Raw genomic sequence first — 27,268 nt, 5'->3', positions numbered from 1 at the left:
CACCACTCCAAAGTCTGACCAAAACACGTGTCCCAGGAATAAATGTCCAATCCAAAGTAGAAAAGACCAAAGTCCACTTTTAATGGTAAAAGCTGGAAAATACAGCGGCTTAAAATAGTAGTAAAACAATCCAAAAACAAATCCAGTAAAACAAGTGAGGTAAGCGCTTTCGTCTGGTAAAATAACAGAATTTATCAAAACCACAATGTAACCCTGTATCTGTGCTTAAATACACATCACTTCCAATCCCATTCAAAAATATAAAGCAGCAGCTTAAAACATTTAATATACACAGATAGTGACACAACACCACCAAGTAAAATAAAATTAAATAATATAAAAACTTTATAAGTGCTCTTTGTTTCAAAAAGGGCATCAAAGATAAATAATCATTGATACCTGGGGGTTGTTTTGCATTCAGTGTCAATTGCCATTTTAACTCTTTCTTTTCAATTTCATTCCGCCAATTCCCACCCCTCAAATTTTGTCTGAAAACATCCAAAATACCGAACTTGTAACCTAAAAAGTTACTACAAGTTTGTATTTTGTGTTTCCATAGCATAAAGGTGTTCATAGAGTCTTCTTTTCAATAATGTTTCTGTTTTACCTATGTAAAACATGTTACCCCCAAGACAAACACTCACATAAACCAAACCTTTGGTTTGGCAGTTTCCCCTACCAAATCTCTGTGTTTTCCAAAACGTGGGAGCATTGATTACATCTACCGCATTTCATAGTCCCCTTACATCTCTTGCTTGCACAAAAGGATGCTCCAACAATTACTTCATATTGTGGCCCACCTTTTATGAAAATGAAGGCCCAGGGAATTAATGAGGTCCTTATTGCCTTCTAATATTACTCAATTCTTAAACAGAATATTCTGCACCTTGTGGCCAAAAGAACCAAAATGTGTAATCATGGAATGGGAAAAGGTGTTTCTGATCACTGTAGAACAATGATTTTTAACAGGTAGAGGTTGGCCCAACAAAGGGGTATATTTGGTACTCCATACTTCCAAAATTTCAACACTCAGCTCATAAACCCAGACTTCCGGGTATCCCCTGCTGACAAACATTTGAATGAGTTTACCTTATTCTCTTTTGAAGTCACCAAGGGTTGAACACATTCTAGCTCCCCTAATCCTTTGCCCCCTAAGTTCCTTTTAAAATGGAATAGGTGCTGGCTGTTAAAACTCAGAAAACTTTTAGAATAAGTTGGTTTGCAGTATACCTTTGAGGTTAAGATGCCCTTACTTACATCTCTAGTGATGATAACATCCAAATAATCAATAGCAGTAGAATTGTAAGTGTGTGTAAATTTAAAATAATGACAAACACTATTAATATAATCTACAAACTTTTCAACAGTCATGGTATCCCCTTTCCATAAAACAAAAATATTGTCAAGGTATCACAAATACAGTAACCAGTGGTCGCCAAATCCTGATCCAAAACCAAATTTCCTTTCCCACATGGTCATAACCAAATTCACATAAATCAGGGCACAACTTGACCCCATGGCAACCCCTCTTAACTGCCTGCAAAACTCATTCTCAAAAACAATGTAATTATTATTGAGAATCAGTTCCATGGTTTCTATAACAAAATTAACCATGTTTGCACTCAAGTTAGTGTATTCCAGTAAAGCTTCTTGAAAAAAATTCCAATCCAATATCATGGGAGATGGATCCGAACAGATCAACCACATCAATGGTTGAAAAAACGGTGGTTTCCGTGCAAAAATCCTGTTTGACCCTGGACAAAAAGTCCCATGAGTCTAACAATACATAACCTATTCTTCAGAGTGAGTCCTTCAATAACCGGTTAATAAACACCCCCAGTGAATAGGTGGAAAGTACAGTTGTGTACACTTACCATAAATGTAGATGTCCGCGTGTATTCACTGTTGCAGTCATTACAGTAGGGTAATCTGCTGGCAGGTTGCCCTCAGTCGGCCTGATTAACAAAGTCTTGGGTCCTGCGTCGGTTGCTGTCCCTTCTTCCATGACGTCAGATCGTCAGGGGTATAAAACATGCAGCCAACTCTATTTTCATCAGTTTTTCTTGCCCCAGATGTCAGGTGCCCCTCAAATGGGAGCAAAAAAAAAAAAAAAAAAAATATATATATATATATATATATATATATATATATATATATATATGTGCATGTAATTTGGAACACAAAACATATATACCTCCAAATAAAAGCAAATACAACAAAAAAAGGTTTTTGAGCATAGTAACAGAAAGAAGAGGTATAAAAAGAGAAAAGTAGGGGGCTGGCGGGTGGGTAACCAGGACTGCAACAGTGAATACACTCGAACATCTGCATATATGGTAAGTGTACACAACTGTACTATGTTCTTCGTGTTTCACTGTTGCAGTCATTACAGCTGGGTAGAATCCCAAAGCTATGGTTGGGAGGATGGAATTATACAGCATTAGGAGCAGCTATAAGGCCCTGCAGGACAGCAGTGGCAAAGCCTGCTCTGGATTTAGAGAAGAGAGGTAAATGGTAATGCTTGGTGAACGCATGAACTGAGCTCCAGGTAGCAGCTTCTAAAATGTCTCTGGTAGGAACCCCTCTGAGAAAGGCTGCAGAAGTAGATGCAGCCCTGGTGGAAAGGGATCTGATCCCCTTGGGGACAGGTTTACCATGATGCATGTAGCAGAAACGAATACAACGGCTTATCCATTTTGAAATTGTCTGCTTTGAGATGGCCTTTCCCTCTGCCCCTGCAGCAAATGCCACCAATAGTTGCTCAGATTTTCTTAGAGATTTTGTCCTGTTCAAGTAGAATCTTAGTTGTCTGTGTACATCCAATGAATGCAGAATCCGCTCCCCCTTGTTCTGTGGATTTGGGAAAAAAGTTGGCAGATGAATGGTCTGATTAAGAGCCACACTAGATACCACTTTAGGCATAAAGGATGGATTGGTCCTAAGCACCACCCTGTCCGGGTAAAAAATAATAAAAGGCTCCACTGCCATCAGAGCCTGAGATCCTTCTAGCTGAAGTGACTGCTAAAAGAAAAGCTGTCTTCCAAGAGAGAAATTTTATGTCTGCAGTAGCAGCTGGCTCAAAAGGAGGCAGGGTGAGTTTTTCCAACACAAAATTGAGGTCCCATGCAGTAGTTGGTGCTCTCCTAGGAGGTCTTACATTTTTGGCCCCTCTGAGATACTGCTTTAGCAGGGGATGAGAAAAGAGGGGAGGCTCTGTGTTGTAATGAGCTGAAATGGCAGAGGTGTGGATTTTTATGGAAGAGAAAGATAGGCCCTTGTGAAGCATCTCAGTTAAATATTGCAGAATCTGAGGAATATTGGGCATTTCTGTTCTTATTCCTTGTGCCTGATTCCAGGCACAGAATCTTTTCCATTTATCAGCATAAGATTTTCTAGTACTAGGCCTTCTAGCCTCCAAAATGGCATCCATCACAGGTTTGCTGAGAGATGTAACTGGGGGAATTAATTGATTAGCCATGCTGCAAGATTCAGAGTTTGGAGCTGAGTGTGTAGAATTTGAAAGTTCTGCTGAGACAGTAGATAAGGTGTCTGAGGCAGGTACCACGGAGGAAGGGGTGACATATTGTGTAGGAGTGGGTACCAGTGTTGGCGAGGCCAGTCTGGAGCAATCAGAATCATTTTTATTTTTTCCTGTCTGACTTTTAGTAATACCTTGGAGAGCAAAGGCAGAGGGGGAAAAGCACAGACTGATAGGTTTTTTCAGCTGAAGGATAGAGCATCTACTTTCCAAGCTTTTTTGTGATGGATTGTTGTGCAGAATTTGTCCAACTGATAGTTTTGGGTTGAGGCAAAAAGGTCTCTGTCTGGGCTCCCCCATTTGCGTGTCAACATGCTGAAGATTTGTGCATCCAGTTTCCATTCGTGTGGGTTCATAAGATTTCTGCTTAGTTCGTCTTCCAGAGTATTTTGCTTTCCTGGCAGGAATTGGGCTTGTAGATGTATTTCGTAAGTCAAGGATGTGTTCCACAAGGCCATGGTTAGTCTGCAAAGGGGGTAGGAATGGGTACCCCCCTGCTTGTTTATGTACCACATGACTGTGGTGTTGTCGGTCTTTATCAGTAGTTGTCCTGGATGAAGAAAGTCTTTGAAAGCTGTCAGAGCATTCTGTACAGCTAGCATCTCTTTCTGGTTGATATGCAGGTGCATTTGATTTGGGCTGCATTTGCCCTGAATGCATCTCCCTGCCAGATGCCCCCCCCCCCCCAAGCATAGTATGATGCATCTGTAGTCAGGGCTTGGGTGGCAGGGGGTGGAATGAATGACAGTCCCTTGTTTTGGTGACAGGCCTCTGCCCACCATAGAAACTCTTGCTGCAGGCAGGAATGATAGGAATCATTGTTTCCAGGCTGTGACAATGTTGACTCCATAAGCTTTTTAGGTACCATTGAAGTGTCCTCATATGCAGTCTTGCATATGGAATTAGAAGAACGCAGGAAGCCATGAACCCCAAGGCCTGCAGAATTTGTCTTGCAGATAACTAGGTTTTTGTGGTCATTTGTTTGAAGTAAGTCATCAATTGGATTTGTTTGTCTGGCATGAGGTAAGCCATCTGGGCAGTTGTATTCAAGCTTGCACCCAGGAATGCAATTTTTTGAGAGGGTACCAGTTGTGATTTATTTTCGTTTATAGTGTACCCGAGGAAAGTTAGAAGCCTTTTTACAAACGCCAGATGCTGTAGAAGAGTGTCCTTGTTTTCCGCCTGAATTAGACAATCGTCCAGATAAGGATAAATTTGAATGTTTCTTTGTCTGCAAAATGCAATTACTGGTGCTAGGCACTTTGTGAAGACCCTGGGCACAGTGGATAAGCCAAAGGGCAGTGCAGAGAACTGGTAATCCAAATAGCCTGCTTTGAAGCAGAGGTATCTTCTGCAAGATTCCCTGATTGGGATATGCAGGTAAGCCTCTTTTAAGTCTAGAGTTACCAACCAGGCATCCTTGCCTAGCATAGGCAGTAACTGTTGTAGAGTCAGCATCTTGAATTTTGGAATGTCCAGGAAAGTATTTAGAATGGATAAGTCCAGAATTGGACACCATGATTTGTCTTTTCTGGGTACCAGGAAAAGTCTTGAATAAAAACCTTGTCCCTTTTCCTTTTCTGGTACTGGTTGAATAGCCCCCATATTCATGAGGGATATAACTTGTTTCTGGGCCTCTGCCCACTGATTTGGAGGCAGATCTGGCAATCCATTTAGAATTGGCAATGTGTGGAAATGAAATCTGTATCCCTGGGATACTATATTTAAAACCCACTTGTCCTGGGTAATTAGATGCCAATTTTGTGCATGAAGTGCTAGTTTTTCCCCAAAGGGGCTGCCAAAATATAAGTACTTGGAAATGGCAGAGGAAAGTCATTGAGACTGTTTACCATAGGGGGGTGTCTTGCTACTTCCAGATTTGGAGGTGGAGGCACCCCATTGTTTTGTTCTGTAAGTTCCTTGTGACTGAAACCTGGAGCCTTTAGAGTGTCTGGGTTTGACCTGAGCGGTTCTGGTGGGTACTGGAAAGGACCAATTCTTAGTAGGCCAGTGCCTACTGAACCTGGGTGGCTGCACTTGTAGGAAATCTTTTACAGTTTGCATAAATTTAGCTTTGTCTTCCATCTTTTTCAAAACTTCTGCCTTATTACCAAATAGACTCTCCTGTTGTAAAGGAGCATCCAACACTTTTGCTTTAACATGATCAGGCAGATTTTGCTCCTTGAGCCAAGCATGCCTTCTTATCACAGATCCAGTTACAGCGGCCCTGCAAGAGGCCTCCAAGGAATCAAAACCACATTGCAAAGTATGCTTTCCAACTTGTTCAGCTGAATGCAATAAATCCTGTAACTCTTTATTTTCCACACAGTCAGAAATCAACATCATTTTCTGTTTAAATAAGCCCATGACATGCTGCTGATATTTAAGCATATGAAATTGACAGTTTAAAGCTCTGATTGCCAGGGTAGCAGACATGTAAACCTTCTTACTCCATCTATCCGGTGCCCTGGAGTCTCTATCAGAAGGGGTAGGATTTTTAGCAGTAGAAGCCTTAACACACTTGGGACCCTGAGAAATTGTTTCAGGGTCAGCAGTAGGGTTTTTAAAAAATAAATTTGTGGGAGTCAGGAACCCTGTAATATCTGTCTGGCTTACTAAGAGCCAGAGGCAGGGAATCAGGAGCCATGCTGGATTCTGAGAAAACATCATCAACAATGTCTAGAACAGGAGGTATAGCCAAAGGCCTATGCTGGGGAAGAAGAATGAAATCCCTAAGCCTCTTTTTGGATTCTGAAAATTCCTGACTCTCCCAATGAAAATGTTCCCTTAAGGTATGCAAAGTTTCTCCAAAAGAAAAATCCTCAGGAGGAGAAGCAGAAGGGATGGATTCTTCTGCATCAGAGTCCTGATAAGGTGGAACAGATAATTCCTGATGAGAAGAGGAATCAGAAGAAATGGAAACCTGATCTGAAGATTCATAATCAGTGCCTTGCCTAGGGCCTCTTAGCAGGTGGGGGTTGGGAACCCCCTGATCAAGGTAATTAAATCCTCAGCCATTTTGATCATTTGTTTTTTAGGCATAGGGGCCTGTGCATGTGGCCCATCGTTGGTTTTTTAGACATAGAAGTTGGTTTTGGCACTGTTTTTGAGGATGGCGTCGGTTTAATATACAAATCTTTAGGCCTGAAAACACCCTCAGAAACGGTGCCTGGTCAGCGGCTCTGGACCCATCTAAGGTAGAGACATCCGCAGGTTCAATATTTGAAGTGTCTCGCGGCATACCGGACTCTGAATGGGTCTCATTAGAGGCCTGCGGATCAAAAGTATCAGGTATTAGGGGCTGTGAACACGCCTCAATGAGTACCTGCGAACCGACGACTGGCTTAGGAGAAGCTTCGTCGTCGGTTTTGGACCTTGACAGTCTGTCTCTGTCTTTTTCTTTGCATTTTTTGTGAATTCCAGTAGTCGGATTGCTAACCGGCAACATTTCTGGATAGTTAAATCTTGAGCCAAAATATTTAGATGCAAAAATATACCGACGCTTAATAGTGCGTTGGTTAAATTTAGCACAAAACCAACAGCAAGGCACATTGTGGTCATGGCTTAGGCAAGGAATACAGTACAAATCAAAATCCTTATGAGGTATTTGCTTCCCACAAGTAATACAATTATTAACTTTTACTGACATCGGTAAGGAACAAGAAAAAGTTTCCCCAATGGGGTACTTAGCTTTAGGTTGAAGACTTCGGTTCTGAAACTCGAAAACGAAAATTTCAGGAGTTGGCCGACCAGCACTTGCAAACTGCTTCTGCTTTGGGCACCGCACTGCAAGACTGGTGAAAATGGCATCGGCTGCATGTTTTATACCCCTGACAACCTGATGTCATGGAAGAGGGGACAGCAACTGATGCAGGACCCAAGACTTTGTTAATCAGGCCGACTGAGGGCAACCTGCCAGCAGATTACCCTACTGTAATGACTGCAACAGTGAAACATGAAGAAAATCTACTGTGCGCCGCAACTATAAGCCTGTAAGGGGGCTGCTGCACATTTTTGTGCACTTTTGGGATGCCGAAAACAGTAGGAATGAAGGGGTATTTGTTTTGCAAAAATTTAAACAACTCCTCATTAATAACCCCTTGCAGTACATTGTCCTCCAAAAAACAATTGCAACCTCCTATTTGAAATATTGATCTCATTAATGGATGTAACATCATACTTATCCATGTCCAATAACATGTTGGTAATATTATTCACATAATTGATTTTATCAACCAAGACAACCCCACCCCCCTTATCAGGCTTCATAATTCGTATACTATCAGACTCTCTCAAAACTTTTGAAAGTGTCGCTTCTTCTTTGGTTAGATTGAAAAATTTCTCCTTATGGCCATGAAACTCTTGAAAAATCTCTTTAATGCAAGACCTTTCAAAATGAGCCAACACGGGGTGCAATGGGGGTTAAAAACACTTTTCTTTCTGAACGTATTGGGTAAAAACCTTTGTTGTTCACTAGTGTTCTAAAAAAGTAACTGGAAGTTAAGTTTTCTAGTATAAAGTTTAAGTTTAGTCAACACACTAGCTATATCAGGTTTCCTAGCTGGGACAAACTTAAAACCTTTTTCAAAAAGAGAAAAATGAGTTTCAATAATAATTTGCTTCATGTAGTTGAATATATTGAACCCATTCAAACTAAGCAATGTTCCTTGAAAGCTAGAAATCACCTCACCCTGACAGCCCAAAGCATTCAAAATCTGCTGTGGTTCTTGTTGTTCCAAAATACTCTGGGCCCCCTCTGTGGCCTCCCTTTGGGTGTTTGTTGTCCCCCTAAAAAACTTTGTCTATTCCTGTCCCTGTTTAAAATTCTTTCGGACCTTCATAAGGAGAGATAATCCTGTTCAAACACCTCATCTCTGTCACCATTGAAACATTCCATCTGCCCATCGTCATTCCCTCTCCTCACATCATAACTTGTTGAACCTAAATCGTTTGTAGAATTCACCTCCCGATTAGATTCTGTGTTGTTATCATAATAACTCCTAGGGAGCTGATGAGCTTCCTTGTGTCTGTATTCTAATTCATCCCTTTTCAATTTCTTCTGTTTTCTAGTAATATTATCCTTAACCTGCTGCTCGATTTTATTAAAAACATTGTCATACTTATTCTCAAAATTAAGAAAATTGCATCATTTAAGATGTTATTGTTCAACTTGTTGACATCTTCCAAAAGTCCCTCAATTTTATTATTATTGATCTTAATAATAAAATGTAACAGTTCCATGCCATGCCTGTCAAACATGGCTAACAGTTTGTCTAACTCTTGTTGTCCCACTACCAGTCCATTAGGAAATGTACTCATATGTAACCCCTTGGGGATTCTTTGAAGTTTAATACATTCAGCAAGGTACGCATTGTCAACTTGTAGGTTACATATCTTGCTCGTTTTCAGTTAGAATTCCTTCAGCCGATGTTGAATATCCGTAGGTCTCTCCAATCTCTCTTCATTAAAAAGCAAGGGCTCATCCTGAACCCAATGTTCAAAAAAATTATCCTGTGGTTCTCCTGTGAATAATTATTAGTTTTCATTTGACCGCAGGCAATACTGTTCATGGGAGACAACACTGCTGCTTGCCGGGAATTCGGCAGTCCTTCCCTATTCAGGCCAGAAGGACCAGAAACAGTCATCATAGAAGTCTGTTGTGGGAGAAAGTGGATCGCTGGGACTTGTAGTCTGTCGAGCATTTCTGTATCTGTTGATGCTGAAGGGACATCAGTTTAATCAATTGTCCAATATTATTCTTCTCGTTACCAGTCATCCCTTCGGAGTTAAAAACACGCAAGGTGTTAGTATGGGATGTAGATTCAGTACTGGACTCCATGTAAAACACCAAAGTGTGAATGGAAAATGTGCAGGCAGTAAATGGAAGTTCAATGGATCCGGTCAGACAAAAACGCTCAAAATCCAACTACGAAAATAAATCGAGCGTGAAGGAGTGGAAAAATCACTGAAACAAACAAAACACCACTCCAAAGTCTGACCAAATCATGTGTCCCAGGAATAAATGTCCAATCCAAAGTAGAAAAGACTAAAGTCCACTTTTAATGGTTATAGTTGGAAAATACAGTGGCTTAAAATAGTAGTAAAACAATCCAATAACTAATCCAGTAAAACAAGTCAGCTAAGTGCTTTTGTCTGATAAAATAACACTTTATCAAAAACACAAAGTAACCCTCTAACTGTGCTTAAATACACATCACTTCCTATTCCATTCAAAAATTTAAAGCAACAGCTTAAAACATTTAATATATACAGATAGTGACACAACACCACCAAGTAAAATAAAATTAAATAATATAAAAACTTTATAATATAAATGCTTGTTGTTTCAAAATGGATATCAAAGATAAATAATCATTGATACCTGGGGGTTGTTTTGCATTCAATGTCAATTCTCATTTTAACACTTTCTTTTCAATTTCATTCCGCCAATTCCCACCCCTCACATTTTGTCTGACAAAATCCAAAATACTGAACTTGTAACCTAAAAAGTTACTACAAGTTTGTACATGTTTGCAAAGGGCATTATTAGTATTTTGTGTTTCCATAGCATAAAGGTGTTCAGAGATTCTTCTTTTTAATGATCTTTCTGTTTTACCTATGTAAAACGCATTACACCCAAGACAGACACTCACATAAATCAAACCTTTGGTTTGGCAATTTCCTCTACTAGTTTAACTTGCTGTAAAGGGTCGCCCAACCAAATCTCTGTGTTTTACAAAACGTAGGAGTGTTGATTACATCTACTGCATTTCATATTCCCCCTTACATCTCTTGGTTGCAAGAAAGGGTTCTCATAGGTTCACAGGTTCATAGGTTGGTACTAGGCTATCAGCCCTAGGGCCTATACAAGCCTAGCCATAAAAATTCACTGGTTATTTCTTCCCACACTATTTACTTCCCTGGACCCCTGTCTAGCAGGGCAACTGACGTGATCCCTGGGGTGAATTTCCTTTCTCCCATCCAATTGTCAAGGTTTCTTTTGAAGAGGGCCAAAGAGGCACTCTGCTTAACATGTATGGGCAATCTATTCCAGAGTCTAAGGAGTCTCTGGGTCAGGAATCTATCCCTCCAGCATGTTTTGTTTATTGTGATGACAAGGTTTAGATCCATGGAGCGTGTGGCTCTGAGGGATTGGGATTTCTTTAAGTGTAGCATGTCCAACAGCTCTGGGTTTGACATGGCCTTGTATGTTAAGCAGAGATCGCCTCCGAGTAGACGATATGCGACAGAGTATAGCTGGAGTTTTTTAAGGTGGTCAGTGTAGGGCATCTGCTTTAGGCCTGTGATTCTTTTAATGATGTATTTCTGCGGCCTTTCCAGTTGTTGCAGATGTCTTGAGAGGTACATACCAAACGGGGCGTTGTATTCTATAATGGGTCTAATGAGGGATGAGTACAATGGTATAATGACCACCTTTTTTCTGGATGAAAAGCCCTTAGTGATGAGGTGTGCCACACAGAAGGATTTCCTGACTGTTGTGGCGATGTGGTTATCGAAGGTGAGACCACTGTCCACCTGTGTCCCTAAGTCTTTTATCACACTTTCGGTGTTTAGTTTACTGCCATCTATATGGTAATTCATGGGTACATGTTTTTTCCCAAAGGGGATAACTATACATTTCTTGGCATTGAGCTTGAGCCCATGGCTCTGGCACCAAGCATCTGTTTCTGTAAGGCCCTTTTGTAGAGTATCCACATCATTTGGGGATTCAATAATGGCTCCCAGTTTGCAGTCATCTGCGAACTTTGTTAGCCAGAGTCCTTTAGTGTTGGCCTGTACTTCAGAGAAGTAGATGCCAAACAAGAGCGGTCTCAGGACTGAACCCTGAGGTACTCCACTTGTCACTTGTCTGGAGCTGGATTTGGAGACGGCTACTTTTACAGTGTGGATTCTGTCAGTAAGCCAGTTAGCAACCCATTGGGTGACGTAGGGATTAATGCCCAGCTTAGTAAGTTTATCTATGATTCCAGAGTGGGGGATGGTGTCAAAGGCCTTGGCAAGGTCTAGATAGGCTGTGTGGACCACCTTACCCTTGTCCATGGCTCTGGAGACTGATTCGAAGAAGTCAATCAGGTTCAGGAGACAACATTGTCCCTTCACAAACCCAAACTGGGTGGGGTCCAGTGTTTGAAGGTTGTCAATGTCATTGTTTATAAGTTCCATGATAATACGCTCCATGGCTTTGCAGATAAGGCTCGTCAGACTGATGGGACGGTAGTTTCCGGGATCCAAGGTGGATCCCCCCTTGTAGAGTGGGATAACTGTAGCTCTGCGCCACTCAGTGGGCATGAAACCTGAGGTGAGGCTATGATTAAACATGACACATAGGTGAGGTGCCAGTTCATATTGTAGATCATGTAGTACACAGCCCGGGATGTCATCTGGTCCCATGGATGCTGTATTCTTAGCTTTGGAGAGTGCGTTTTTTACCTGTGTGGCCATTATTACCGGAATTTGGCAATCTTCCGGTATTAAGATGGGCCACTTAGGGGGTGAAGTTGGCACTGAATCGATCTGCCAGGATATTGGCAATATCCCTGGAATCAGTATATTTAATGCCATTCTGTTTTAGCTCAGAGCAGATCTGTGCATGCTTCGTATTGTGGCCCACCTTGTATGAAAATGAAGGCCCACTCCCCAAGGAATTAATGAGGTCATCACAGCCTTCTAATATTACCCAATTCTTAAACAAAATATTCTGCATCTTGTGGCCAAAAGAACCAAAATGTGTAACCATGGAATGGGAAAAGGTTTTTCTGATCACTCTAGAACAATGATTTGTTAGAAGGCAATGATGACCTCATTAATTCCCCTGGGAATTGGGCCTTCATTTTCATACAAGGTGGGCCACAATATGAAGTATTTGCTGGAAAATCCTTTCGTGCAAGCAAGAGATGTAAGGGGGACTATGAAATGTGGTAGATGTAATCAATGCTCCCACGTTTTGGAAAACACAGAGATTTGGTTGGGCGACCCTTTACAGCGAGTTAAACTAGTAGGGGGAACTGCCAAACCAAAAGTTTGGTTTATGTGAGTTTGTCTTGGGGGTAATGTGTTTTACATAGGTAAAACAGAAAGATAATTAAAAAAAAGAATCTACGGACACCTTTATACTATGGAAACACAAACTACTAAGAATGCCCTTTACAAACATGCACAAACTTGTAGTAACTTTTTAGGTTACAAGTTCGGTATTTTGGATGTTGTCAGAGAAAATGTGAGGGTGGGAATTGGCAGAATGAAATTGAAAAGAGAGAGTTAAAATGGCAATTGACACTGAATGCAAAACAACCCCCAGGTATCAATGATTATTTATCTTTGATGCCCTTTTTGAAACAAAGAGCACTTGTATTATAAAGTTTTTATATTATTTAATTTTATTTTACTTGGTGGTGTTGTGTCACTATCTGTATATATTAAATGTTTTAAGCTGTTGCTTTAAATTTTTTAATGGGATAGGAAGTGATGTGTATTTAAGCACAGATACAGGGTTACATTGTGGTTTTGATAAATTCTGTTATTTTACCAGACGAAAGCACTTACCTGACTTGTTTTACTGGATTTGTTATTGGATTGTTTTACTACTATTTTAAGCCACTGTATTTTCCAGCTTTTGCCATTAAAAGTAGACTTTGGTCTTTTCTACTTTAGATTGGACATTTTTTCCTGGGACACGTGTTTTGGTCTGACTTTGGAGTGGTGTTTTGTTTGTTTTAATTTTTAGTTAAGAGGTACAAGTGACAAACACAAACAAGAAAAATAAAAAATTAAAACATTATATTTGCGTGTTAATATGCTGAATGTCACATTTCTGTGGTTCGGAATTGGGTAACTACATGTACCATATCCAAATTAAACTCTTAATTCACCCAGAAACTGGGGCTTAGTGTGTGTGTGTGTGTGTGTGTGTGTGTGTGTGTGTGTATATATACATACATACATACAGGGTCTATATCACTTCGACAAAACGGCAGAAGTTCGAAAACCATATGTTCGAAATTCTAACCTCAAAGTGCAAAACCATCGATGGCTTAGAAGAGCAATTTTTTTTCCCCAGGGAAAAAAATCACTGTTCCAAGAAACACACACACAACACAAGCACACCAAAAAAAACAGAAATCCACACACATACACTTAAAATCCTACATCTAACCCTACACTAAACTGTACATACACTACTATCTATCCACTTACCTTAACCCAAACCCTAACCCTAAGGTCCGTCACTATCACACACTCACCTGACCCACACCCTAACCCTAACTCACCTATCCCGCCCTAACCCTAAAGTCTGTCACTATCACACATCCACCTCACCCGTGCCTAACCCTAACTCAACTAACCTGTGCCCTAACCCTAACTTCCGTACAATCGCACACTTACCTGAACCTGACCCATAACTTTCCACCACAGTGCTAAAAATAGGGAAGCCACAGAAACGGCCCACCAAATTCTTTCCCTGGGAAAGAATTTGGTGTACCGCGTCTCCACGATAATCAGTTTTCAAACTTCACAGTTCAAACATATGGTGTTCGAACTGCTGACGTTTCGACGAACTGATAGGAACCCTACACACATATACATATATATATATATATATATATATATATATATATATATATATATATATATATATATATATATATATATATATAATATACAGACATTCACCACTCTCCTCTCCCAGTCTGTTTTCTCTGAAGTACTGCATCTTGGGCTGGAGAAAACTGTTTTATTAAACCATAGTTGATGGAAATTGCAGTCAATAGGGATGGTAGTGAAGTTTCTTAAAACTGGTCTATGGAAGTCCAGCACTATATGAATTAAGCTAATGATGAAACGGAGTATTATCTGTGAGGTCAGATGTAGACATACATGTCTCTGTAGAAACCAAATCCTAGCTAAATGGCCTCTTAATCAGGCTTCTGATAACCTCGGCTTTTCTGTGGTGGAGCTTTAATCTATTCTTATTGGATACTAACTCTTCTAGGAAAAAGAACCTTTTACTAGTCAACCCAGTCCTTTGAGAATATCTTCACAGAACTATGAATGAATTACAGCTACTAGTTGGTTACTGTTTAATTTACTTTTATGTAATGTTTAAACCAAAATTATATTTTCGAATATATATATTTTTATGCGGGATTTTTTTCCTCATCATAGATGACTATAAATATGTGCTTTACAAATGATGCACATTGCTAGAACTGCTGCTTGTCCTGTAGTGTTATTAATGTAATGACTTGTACATGAGTCACATCCTGCTAACCTGGCTATGACTCCCACACATTCCATTTACATACTGTGTGACTCTAAAAAAGTCACAAGGCTATCAAATGATAATACCTAAAAGCAGACCTATGTGTCTAGTGGGTACTATTTAATTAATGCAAAATAATGAAATAAGCCACATCATTTTCTTTAAAATTACATTTGACTCACGATGGTAAGAATAAGTCATTCTGTAAAACTGTTACAAAATTCATATTAGATAATTCTGCCTTTGTGTTCAGTAGAATCACATCATAATGTCAATATACATTTGACACAGTGTCTAATAAACTGTGTGTATCCTGAAATCATTAGGATACAGCTAGTCCAGATGACATATATATTTTTATTGATGATACTGTTACACATCTCTCTGAACTTCAGAACCTGTTGTATGTGGTTCATAGTAGTCAGTAAATAAAACAAAGTCTAAATATTTACTTTAAAAATGTCATAGATAACTAATGTTAAAATAAACTATGATGGCAGCTGTAAGATTTGAGTGGCATTATTAAACGTAGCATTGTTTTTAACTAAAACAAGTCACAGAGTGCATTACCTATCTCATATTAAACATTATATTTCTGGATAGTTTTAGGCTGCCAAGATATAATGATTATAAGAACAGTCTGTTAGTTTATAAAAGAATGCAAACTGTGCACAAAGTAAAATAAAAAAACTATGTGCAAAGTTAAGAACAGATATGGATTTTAATAGAAAACCTCAAAACAACACTTTTAATACTTTTTGATGTACTTCAGTTATATTTTCAGGAATGATCAGTATCTTGATGTGTCGTGAGTATTTTTAAATAGCTAATCTAATTATACTTCTGTTACTATCTGCTCACATCAGTAACTGTGTTGTCTTATATAATACTTTTATAATTCCATTCAATGTCATGCAGATGAGCAGTACAAAATGGAACTACTGATGTCAAAGTACTTCACAGTTCTGAACACCTGCTCCCAACGTCACCTATGCTAGAGGTGTCATCATGATAATCAGCATAATTACCAGTCTCAAATTAAACAGAAGCCAAATGGCAGTTAAAGTCATTTGTCAAAACTGTAAACAAGCAGATCTGACTAAGTGCCCCAGTCATGTCCTGATCTCCCAGATGACTGTTTAACTTATCACTGACTGTCAATGTGTAACCAGGCTCAGCTTTAGATTGCTTTTTTGTTTTTTTTCAAATGCCACACCTGAAGCTTACTCTTGGCTAACCTCTCTAAATCTCTGCCTTTCCTATTGTCTTCTTTTTAGGTCTCATTCTCACATCGGTAAATGTGGCATCACATATGGTCACAGTTTTGTCATACCACAATACAGCAACAATTTACCAATATCACGCTGTGTATTTGTTTGACAGTGACTGTGAGTAGTGGATTTGTCATATAACATACAGCAACAGATATTATTTTTGAATTATCCTCAGGCAACAGATCGGATCTGGAGTCTTCCTTCATTAAAGCACTGCAAAAATGAAACGGGTCTGGAAATCATACACACCACTCAACAACCCTGCTGCTTGGACAATATACCATACAGCTAGGAACCAGTGTAAATGCTTAATTCACCACATTCTCAGACCAAGAAAATCTTCCCTTGTAAACAATTTAAACATCTTTTTGCATAATATAAACAATCCTAGGAGAAGAAACAAACCGTCCTGCATTATACTCACCATCATCAAGCCCTTATGTCCCATTTTTCTACATGGGTAGGAGTGTCAAATCAACTGTTGCCATCTCTCTTGATTCAGTGCCATTCTTCTACCTTCTGCGACAGTCATATCTGATTGTCACAAGTCTTCTCTCATACAATACATACATCTCTTTGCTGAGCACCCTTGGTTCTTCTTGTCTTCTTCTTGTCTGTCCCAAATCTTCTCCTCCAGATTGTCTTTTACATTCCTGCATGTGTCCGAACCACCTTAATATGTTCTTCTTGACCTTCTCTAAAGATGGAGATAATTGGGCTTCAGCTCTGATGTCCTCATTTCTTCATCTGTCCCAATGTCTGCATCCTACCACCCAACTCAGGTCTGCTTACACTGCCCAAGTACCTGTTTCATACAGTAGTACTGTTCACACCACTGTGTTGTACACCTCACTTTTCAACTTCTTTGGCATCCTACTGTCAGACACTATCCCTGATAGTCTTGAGACAGTTGGCTGCAGACTCTCTGATTCAAGCTTTGACTTTCTCATTCAGATTTTCGTTCTACTCAACCAAAACTCCCATAAAGTTGTTTACGTATTCCACTATTTTCCCTTTTATCTCAATTTTCAGCTTATTCTGATTTTCTCTATTTGCTGCAGTCTTATCTGTATGCAATTTCATCCTGTGTGCTTCCAGTTTTACATTCCAGTCCCCTATCATTTGCTGAAATTATTGCTCAGAGTCTGCCTATAATGCCACATTGTCCGCACATAGGCAGCTTTATTCATCTGGCCCCTCTGAATGGGTTTGCTAATGTAGTCCATCATCAGTATGAACAGGAGTGAGCCCAAAACTGAACCCACTTCTAATGGCAAGCTCTCTGTGAGTCTGAATACTGTTCATACTAGTTTTATTGGGTCCTTGTGCACAGACTGCACTAATTCTACCAATGTTTCTGGGATTTTGAACCATCGTGGGACTGCCTAAATCAACTTTTTTAGGACCCTGTGACATGCTTTCTCCAAGTCTAGGAATGTTCATTTAGACTCTTTTTCTTATCTCCAGCTTGTGCCTCACTGCAAACATCAGGTCGGTTGTGCTGCATCCTAATCTGAATCTGAACTGCCCATCTCCCTTCTTGCTTTCTGCTACTTTGCATATTCATTTATCAACCCCTCTCAAGAACTTTCGTGCATTGTGACAGAAGTTTGATACCTCTGTACTGCCCAGAGTTGTGAATGCTGACTTTGTTCTTCTACTCTGGCACCAGAATTCTTACTCTCCCTTCATTGGGATGCACCTCTCTCTCTCCATACTGCTATGAACACCCTCTGGAGTTATTTCTTCCTTAACTCACCCAATGTTTTGCTCATACGTACCTGTCGAGACGTCATATGAGGCTGCTGATTTCCCTGACTTCTTTTTCCTTAGTTTGTTTGTCTTTCAGCTTTTCCCAGTGAGGGGTCGCCACAGCGGAACTCCGGTCTGCTAATGACTGGCAGTAGATTTTTTTATGAAACGCCGAGGTGCCAGCTCAACACCCAGCCTTCAACGAAGGCACATCCATTTACGCACGCATGTCTTTCAAATGCTACCCAACCGCGGGGAAGACATGCAGAATCCACACAGAAGGCACTCCCAAGCCACACCAAGAATCAAACGGGAGAACCTCTTGCTGTGAAGTAACAACGCTACCGCTGTCTTCTAGGATGTTTTTCTCTTCTTCTTTCATCGTAGGCTGTATCTGGTGCAGTACAGCTTCTGTGGCCTTTTCTTCATGCAGAAGTTGCTAGAAGTACTCCTTCCATCTGTTTTTGATATTCTGTGGACAGCTGGCATCCCTTATGAAGGGTACCTGATGACTATCTTCTTCATCTTTCTCTCTATGCCTTGCAACCTGATTAAGATTATTTATGCCATCTGCTAAGTCACGTGCCAGAAACTGGTAGAGTGAAAATGATGCCTTGATCTATGCTGTTGCATCTGTTCTCTTAGCCTCTTTGTTAGCCAGTTGGTATTCCTTCTTAGCCTGGTCCATCTTATTCCTTCTTTCTTTTGATGACTTTGTGAACTTCTGCATTTCATCACCAGCTTTCTTTATGTACCTTATTTCCATACTTGTCTCCACTGCATATCTGTTCTAGTCCTTACACATGCTGTTTGGAGGCACTACCATTCTTTAACTCCACCTATTTCCTCTTTTTTCCTGAGGTGCTCTTCAGCCTTGAGTATTTCCTTGAACTCCTGGGCTTTCTCGGCTTTCAATTTCCTTTTCTTCAGCCCAGTCTCTGTTGACCTTAGACCTGTATCTGACCACTATTTTTAGCTGATTGTGGCAACCAGTGATTTATGCTGTGGGATGACTGTTCCACTGGAGATAACTTTGCAAATGCTGATTCTAACCCATTGCCCTTTCCTTACTAGGAGGTCTACCTGAGATGCATGTTGACCACTACTGTATGTGACCTTTTGAGCATGTATCAAAAATAAAAAAAGAAGAAAAACAAATTCCACCAGGGTTCACAACCAAGAACTAAAGTCACTGTCACAACATAAATATTAAAATATTGTCTGCCTAAAATACAAAGTGAGCCACGAAGCACCAACGTAAAAGCAGGTTGCTTTATTGTACAAATTACAGGGGGGGGGTGGAGCAGTTGTGTGATATAAATTCTTAATTGCTTGTTTAACTATGAGCTTTGATGAAGTCCTGTAATTTGGAGGGATGAAAGTGTTTAGTTCTGTGTGGCTTGTATTAAGTTCTGTGCAATTTTTATAAAGCTACCTGCTTTTACATTGGTGCTTCGTGGCTCACTTTGTATTTTAGGTGGAAAATATTTTAACATTCACCTTGTGGCATTGACTCTAGTTCTTGGCTGTGAACCCAGGTGGAACTTGGTTTTCCTGTTTTTTCATCTTTGATTACTGGTTTGCTTGTGGCTGCATTGTCAACCTCAACCATGATGTCACTTCCTTTGAACTGTGTGGATGCAGTTCAACTCAACAGTTCTACTGGAATGGAGAACTTGGATTATTCTTTAATTAATTTAACTCAACCAGTGGCTCTGCTTACCCAGAAAATTAACATATTGGATGAGAAGATGAATGCCTCCCTACCTATGGAAATGGCTTACATATTGGAAAGCCCACATAATTATGAGTATTATATAATATACCTTGTGGGCAGAGAGACATGGATCGAGATGCATTATTTGGACTTAACTACCATTTTGGTTCAGACTTGAGGAACCACAGTACCACCAACAATTGACAATTGAATGCAAATTACTTTAGGAATCCACCAATGATTGACAATTGAATGCAGGTAACTTTAGGAACAGTTTAAGAGACTGGTTTTATAAGGAAATTGAATTTGGAAACTGCATTAAGCAGGACCAGGGTTCAGCAATATCCCTAGTTAAACAATTACATTTTTCTGAGAACAAACTAACTAAACACTGGAAACTCCAGGCTGAAAATTGTTTTTCCTGTGAGTGTTTATAACAGGGCATTGTATCAAAAGGACTAAGGTCCTGGAAGTTTCACACTGGACTTAAGGAAGGTTCAGAATTACATAATAACCTCCTGATAATGCTTGATCGACAAGGGTGTGAACTAATGAAGCTCCTTATGAGACATAACTAAATTACTGTGGACCTTTTAGAGACCAAAATAATTCAACTAGATGGGACTATTCTGACCATTATAAAAATTATTATGATAAACACCTTATGAATGTTGAAAAACTACTTAATGATGTTAAAAATAGAAAGGAAAAGAAAATGATATGAGATAAGGGTAATTATCAGAAAAAAAGAGCTTATCCAAAACCCTACCTTGCTTTAATGAGAGTATTTATGGGAGAGAGTCTAACTTTGAGAGACCTTTCAGTATAGGCACCAGTAGGCAAGGGAGCCCTTTTGCAATACCATCACCCCAGAGATCAGAAATGCAAGTCCAAGGGGAGAGGTTGCCAGACAGGAAGGCGTTATTCTACACCCCCAGACAAGAGAACTACAAGTTCCCTCAACACAACAGAAAAAGAAGGGTGGGAGGAGAAAGTACAACACAAGGAACCATTAATTTTAATATCTAACCATAAAGGGGATTTTAAGATCTATAACTTTTGTTCAGGTACTATCACTGAACTGTATGCTTCTTTTTTTGAAAAAGGGATGACTTTTGTACCTACCAGGAGGGGCAGAATATCGGAAACCTTGATTGATTTAAAATGCTTTACTAGAAAATTGAACCTTGATGTATTATTAGGTGAAACTAGTTTTACACAGAATTATATGGATACATTTAAAATCCTAGTCTCTGTAATCCCCCATTACATCCCATTATAATGCTATTTGAAAAACTACGCGAAAGTGATATTAGAAATAATTTAAACAATACCAAGGTTAAACATACAAGCAACATTAGCCAGAGAGAAAGGAAGTTATTAAAAGAAATCAGCAAAAACAGGAATGTAAGATTCACGAAACCTGATAAAGGAGGAGTGTTAGTGGTAATGGATACCACTGACTACAACTCCAGGATGGAACAGATGTTATTTTCTGTGAAATATGAGATTTCTAGGACTCAACTCAACATAGCATTTTCTAAAACTGATGCAATAATATATGACCTCTTAATGCAAGGGCAAATTTCTGATACAGAACATTTGTATTTGAAGATTGCCTACCCCCGTATACCAGGAATATTCTAAATACCAAAAATACACAAAATCTTCTTTGGCCTACCTCTGTGCATAATTGTATATGTGAAAGAGTCTAAGACACATGGTGTGGCCAAATATATAGACCTGAAGCTAAAAGAAGTGAAACGTGAAGAAAGATACATTTTAAAAAATTTTTGAGACCTTTTAACAAAAGTCCAGCAGAACCTGTTTAATGAACAACTTATGTTGGTTACCATAGATGTCACAGACTTGTTCTTAGTCATTCTTCACTAGTGTGGATTAGACTGGTTTACTGAGTACTTAATACAGAAGGACAAGTTAGACAGCACCACCACTGGAGTCCTTAGAACTCTTATGGAACTTATTTTAGAGAATAACTTTATTTGGTTTGAAGGGACCATTTTTAAACAGAGAACAGGGGTAGCAAAGGGGGCAGCTTGTGCCCCCATTTTTGCTAATATTGTGTTGGCCTTCTAGGAGAAGACTTCTATTTTCAATTTGGGATTCAAAGATGCCTGGATATTCTACTGGTGGTTTTTGGATGATACTGCGGTGGTGGTGCTGCGGTAGCGTTGTCGCCTCACAATTAGACGTTGCCCGTTCGATTCTCAGTTAGAGCGTCTTCTGTGTGGTGACATGCATGAATGGGCGTTCCTTCATTGAAGGTTGTGTGTTAGGCCCAGCAAGCCAGCACGTAAAACTCTACTGCCAATCATTAGCGGACCGGAGTTCCGCTGTGGCGACCCCTAACCGGGAAAAGATGAAAGACACAAACACACAAACATTATCTGTTTTGGAAAAGATACAGAAACTAGGTTAAATGATTTTTTTCATTATATGAACAATACCACTGGTTTTTGAAGTTTACAATAAAAAAATCCTAGAAGAAGGTTTGCTATTTGGATGCAGAAATTACAATAGATCATATTAATAAGTGTTTTATTTCTAATTTATGTATGAAAATTACCTATTCTAACACATTGCTTCACTTTGAAAGTTGTCACTCAACACACCAGAAAATAGCCTTAGTAAAGGGGCAACTAGTGAGACTAGTAAGAATGGTCTGCCTATTGGACAAGTTCTACTTGGAAGGTGCAAAACTGAGATCTATGTTACTAAATAGGGGTACTCCAACTAGTTTCTAGAAGGGATTTTTAAAGATTACTATAAAAGGACTAGTGGACTGTATAAACCCCTTTTAGGTACTGAGTGGTTTGTTGGTGTGAGAAATATCAACATGGACAGATTTAGGAATAAGTGCCAGCAACGGGAAAATTTGTGACATAAGTGGTCTGGATACAAGCAAAATTGGAAAAGCCCCAGTAGTAACATTCAGGAAAGACTGGAATATAAAAAAATTCATAGAATTAGGTGATGACCCCCCCAGAAAAGAATAATTAATTATAAGGGCATGACAAAATGCAGGAGATGTTCCCAGTACCCTTTTATTATAAAAGGAAAATATATAAACATTTATGGGTTTGGTAAGGTCAAATGTCTTAAGAGGTGCAATTGCAAGACTAAAATCATTGTATATGTTGCTTTATGTAGGGAATGCAGCTCATTTCACATAGGAAAAACAGAGAGCTCCCTAAAAGAAAGAATATATGAACATCTTACAGACATCAACATTAAAAAACAGACAAATGCCTTCTGGAGACACATTCAGAAGAATGAAGGTCACACCTTTGCTTTTTATATTATTGAAGTGATCGAACATGATCAGAGGGGACCCATGAAGATTAAAATTGAGTGCAAAGAAGGTGAATGGCAATTAAGAACTAATGCAACTGGACCAAAAAGACTGAACAACCACAGTTCTTTGCTTAGTTTTTTAAAGATGAAGGCACTTATGTATTAAAACTTGTTCAAATTCTTTACATAGACACAAATATTGTATTTTTAACAAGTTTCTACTACCTAGGATATGCCATAGTTATCAATTTAATTTAATTTAATTATAGAGTGTTGAGGAAATATTTTATCCTAATTTTATAGTTTTTCTCATGATTACTACTGGTTATTTTCTTTGTGAGGGTGGAGCAATTATTTGATATACATTCTTAATTGATTGTTTAACTATAAACTCTGATGAAGTCCCGTAATTTGGAGAGACTAAAGCACTTAGTTCTGTGCAGCTTGTATTAAGTTCTGTGTGGTTTGTACAATCAAGCTACCTGCTTTTACATTGGTGCTTTGTGTCTCACTTTATATTTTAGGCAGAGAATATTTTAACATACATGATGTGGCAGTGACTCTACTTTTGATCATGTGTTAGCCACCATCAAGCTATTTGCCAAACAGAAGTCTAGAATGACCACTCTCAAAATGATTGAAATAAAATAGTCAAACTAGTCACTTAATGAACTAACCATGTCTTAGTTAACATTTTCAAACAGGCATATCCAATACTACATTGGCACAAGATTTCACCTTAAATTCTCTACATAAAACTACTTCATTGATTTATTCTTTAACTTTGAAACAAGTATATCTCTTATAAGTTGACCATCAGTTCAAAAGCACACTACGTTGTAGTCAACTAGGGTTTAATGGCCTTTTCTCAAAATTTCTCTGTGCATATGGTACTTTACTACTGTTTTTCTCTGTCAGTCGTCAGCACCTCACTATTATCCATTTCACTCTCTGACCTTTGGTAGCCTTCCATCATACCTATCCCCAAGGCTGGACCCAAGAAACAGATCAACTGCTTTAGTCAGACTTCTTTAGACACACATCTTTTCTGCTCACTTATGAAAACTGTTGATACAGCTATATTCAGTCATGTAAATAACAATATCTGAAAGACATTGGTCTTCTCAAAGAAAGCAGTGTGGATTTCAAAATGAAATTGTCCGCACCTTAACTACTATCATCTTTTTACTGATATTATTTGTAACACTCTGAATTCTGGGAAACTCCATATTTTGGTCTTTGTTGACTTAAAGTATGCTTTGACTCTAGCTCCCAGTCTTAGCTGCTTTCTGAACTTGTATCACACAATATGTTTTCTAATATTGTATAATGTCTTCCAAATCAACTGTCCAACAAAAGTTATTAAGTCAGGATACATGACCTGCATTTTCTATCCCTTATCATTATATTCGGAGGTCCTTTTTGGCTTAGTGCTCACCCCTTAAATTTCTTATCTTTATCAGTGCTCTTGACTTCAGTGCCCTCATCAAAATAATGTATGCTATTTGCTGAATAGTGTAGTATGTTTCCTCTACTATCTTCATGATTGGTTCAAGTCACTCTCCCTTATCCTGTCCAAACTCGCTCCTACCCTGCTCCCATGTCTTGGGTTCTAAAACTAACCCTCTTAGTGGACTGGAAGATATTTCACTGTCTCTATTCCTAACACTGTTTTTATTGTATTATTGTCAATATCTTATTACAAACTCAGTTTTAGGCTTCATAAATCAATGAACTGAACTGAATTTCATATGTCTCAGTAGATTGCTCTAACTCACCCTGGACTCTCATTTTAGTAATCCCACCTTTTTTATTTAACTTTTCCAATGTCCTACTAACCACCCTTTCTGACTTGCTATCCTTGCTTATGACCTCTTCACTCTGTTATCTGCTCCATCCAATGAACTCCTTCCCAATGTCCTTCTTAGCCAGCCAGCACTTTGGCTTTCTCTGCCCTTTGACTTGCTGCTGTGGCACATCCCTAGAAATCTGGCCTCCCTGAGACTGCAAATCTATCATCCTACTATTTCCTATGCTATCCCTTTCCTTCTCCTTTTCTTATTTATTTTCCAACAGGCATATTTCTCAGGATATATCAGATTTTTGGTAATATTTATCATCTACATTACATTATTTCAAACATCTCCCAATAAATTTGCATAATTCCTTGCTGTGATTTCAGCCATAGTAGTACAGATTTTCAGCCTCAAACATTTCACTAAGGTCATTATTTTGTTGAATTCCTTCAACATTGCAGTTTGCCTCTTTACCAGCCAATATGATATCTTTTGTTTTTGGTATGAAAACGAAGAAAACCTGTTAAGTTTTGACATATTCAAACACTGTATTTAATTAGATGCCTGCAGACTCATAACATTGGCAGTCTTCAATAGGCCTCTCTAGTCTACTCTTTGTGTGCATTTAACATTCCATCTCTCCTATCTCCCCACCACCCTCATCTATCTCAACCTATTTCATCACCCTTTTGAATGTCACTGTGGATTCTTTCTTCACCCAGCATTCTGACAGACCTTTCCAATGGTCCACAATCTTCTATTTGAAGAACTATTTTTAGAGATCCAGAAAGCAATTAGAATTTAAGGTCTGCTACATGTACAGCTTCTGCCTTTCTCTGTCCTTCCTGTCCAGAATGACCCCTACAAAGTTCCTAAGATGACCTTGTACATTTTTGTCGTACAGCCATCAGTTTAGATCTCTAACAAGAATAAATCCTTAATCTCTAGTCTTTTGTCATATTCTTCTTCTGTCATCCGTTGGGCCTTACTGGTGGCTTCTTCTCTGTACTTCTCCTAGCATCCTGGCATTCTTTTCCTTTTTTGTCCACTATTACTGCACTCATTATTCAAGGTGTAACCTGACCAAAGTCTAGTAGAGTAGGAGCATTACCTATATGCATCTTGAGTTTATTCCACTAAGAATATACCCCATAATTCTGCTTTCTGGTACCACTTTCCTCTCAGTCTACTCCTGATGGTCCAATTCAGGTGGGTACAATATTTCTGTTTCCTTTTCTTGTTTTGCAGCCATGAGCAGATACAACACATAATGAGTGGAACAAACCAAAAGCAGTAATTTTCATTTGTCAATGAACTCAGCAGCAACCTTTCTGCCTACATAGTCATTCTTTTCATATCCTTCCTTAGACTTCTCCCTATGGTCTTCCACTGTACCCATCTCTGTATCATCAGTGAAGAGATATCCCATTTTCTTTTTCCCTCAGATATGTCTGAAACAAAGATTTAAGAGAACTGGACCCTGGACTGTGGACAGAGTATGCCACTTGTCACATTATTATTTCTTACATAATCCCTTTTAAGGTTAAAAATAAATAAATAAATAAATAAACACAATACTCCAGGCTCTACCCTTCAACCACTCATCAATCCAGTTCCTCATTCTTTGCCCTACCCTCAACCTTTCCAGTTCTCCTACCAGCTTCCTGTGGAGGACAAAGTGAAATGTCTTGATGAAGTCTGGATAGACTCTGACTACCTGTACTTTTCTGTCAAGTTCTTCCAAATCTTTTTTTCCACAATAACAATAAGGTTTATTGACCATTTTTCATATTATACCACAAGTGCTTATCTCATTAACATTGCACTTAACCAGTTACTCTGATGGGATTTCACAAAATTTCTGGCTAACTAACAATGCAGACCTCACACATAATACAGACAAGACAGCTTAAGGCTAGAGTTTACATTCATTTTTGTTTTCCTTTAGCCATTCCATCTTGCTGTATTTCTCCATTCCTTAAATTGTTCTGACCTATTCAGCCATCTTAAATGTTATCAAACAGGGGAGCATAATTCATGATAAGAACTCTTAGGGATTTTCACTGTCCTTTTCTGTCAGTAATATTCCTTCACATGACCTTTGGCCTCAGTTCTTTCAGTAATCTCTTTAAACCTAGAGTTTCATTTACCCCATCACATATCCCTCCTTTCTAATTCCTTACTTTTTAGTGACTCTTTTTTTGTTCTCTGTTATATGTCTTGTCCTACATTCTCCTTGCTTCAGTTACTTTTATCTTATTCTGTCCCCTATGTTTTCTATGTTACCAACTGCATGCTCCTTTTCTCTTTCCATTCTGTTTATGCATATTGCAATTCTAAACTATTTATACTCTGTATAAGTCTTCATCCTGTCCAAAGACTGTAGTATCCCTTCTGTCATTTCAGTTATGCAACGCCATCCTTTCCTGAAGGTAGAACTCCCATGTGCCCCATTTACTATGCTTGTTCTTCTCTGTTCTTTTCAGTATCTCTTTCTCCTCCTTTTTCCTTTATTTCTGCACCAGATTGATCAACTGAGTTATCTCTGGTCTTTCCTGTTGTTTCCACTGTCTAGTTATGCCTTTTCCTCCCTAG

The sequence above is a fragment of the Protopterus annectens genome, chromosome 2.part0, assembly GCF_019279795.1.
Source record: "Protopterus annectens isolate FY-2018-M chromosome 2.part0, PAN1.0, whole genome shotgun sequence".
Classification (NCBI taxonomy): domain Eukaryota; kingdom Metazoa; phylum Chordata; order Ceratodontiformes; family Protopteridae; genus Protopterus; species Protopterus annectens.
The sequence above is the reverse complement of the archived record's forward strand: the minus strand, read 5'-3'. Positions refer to the sequence as shown.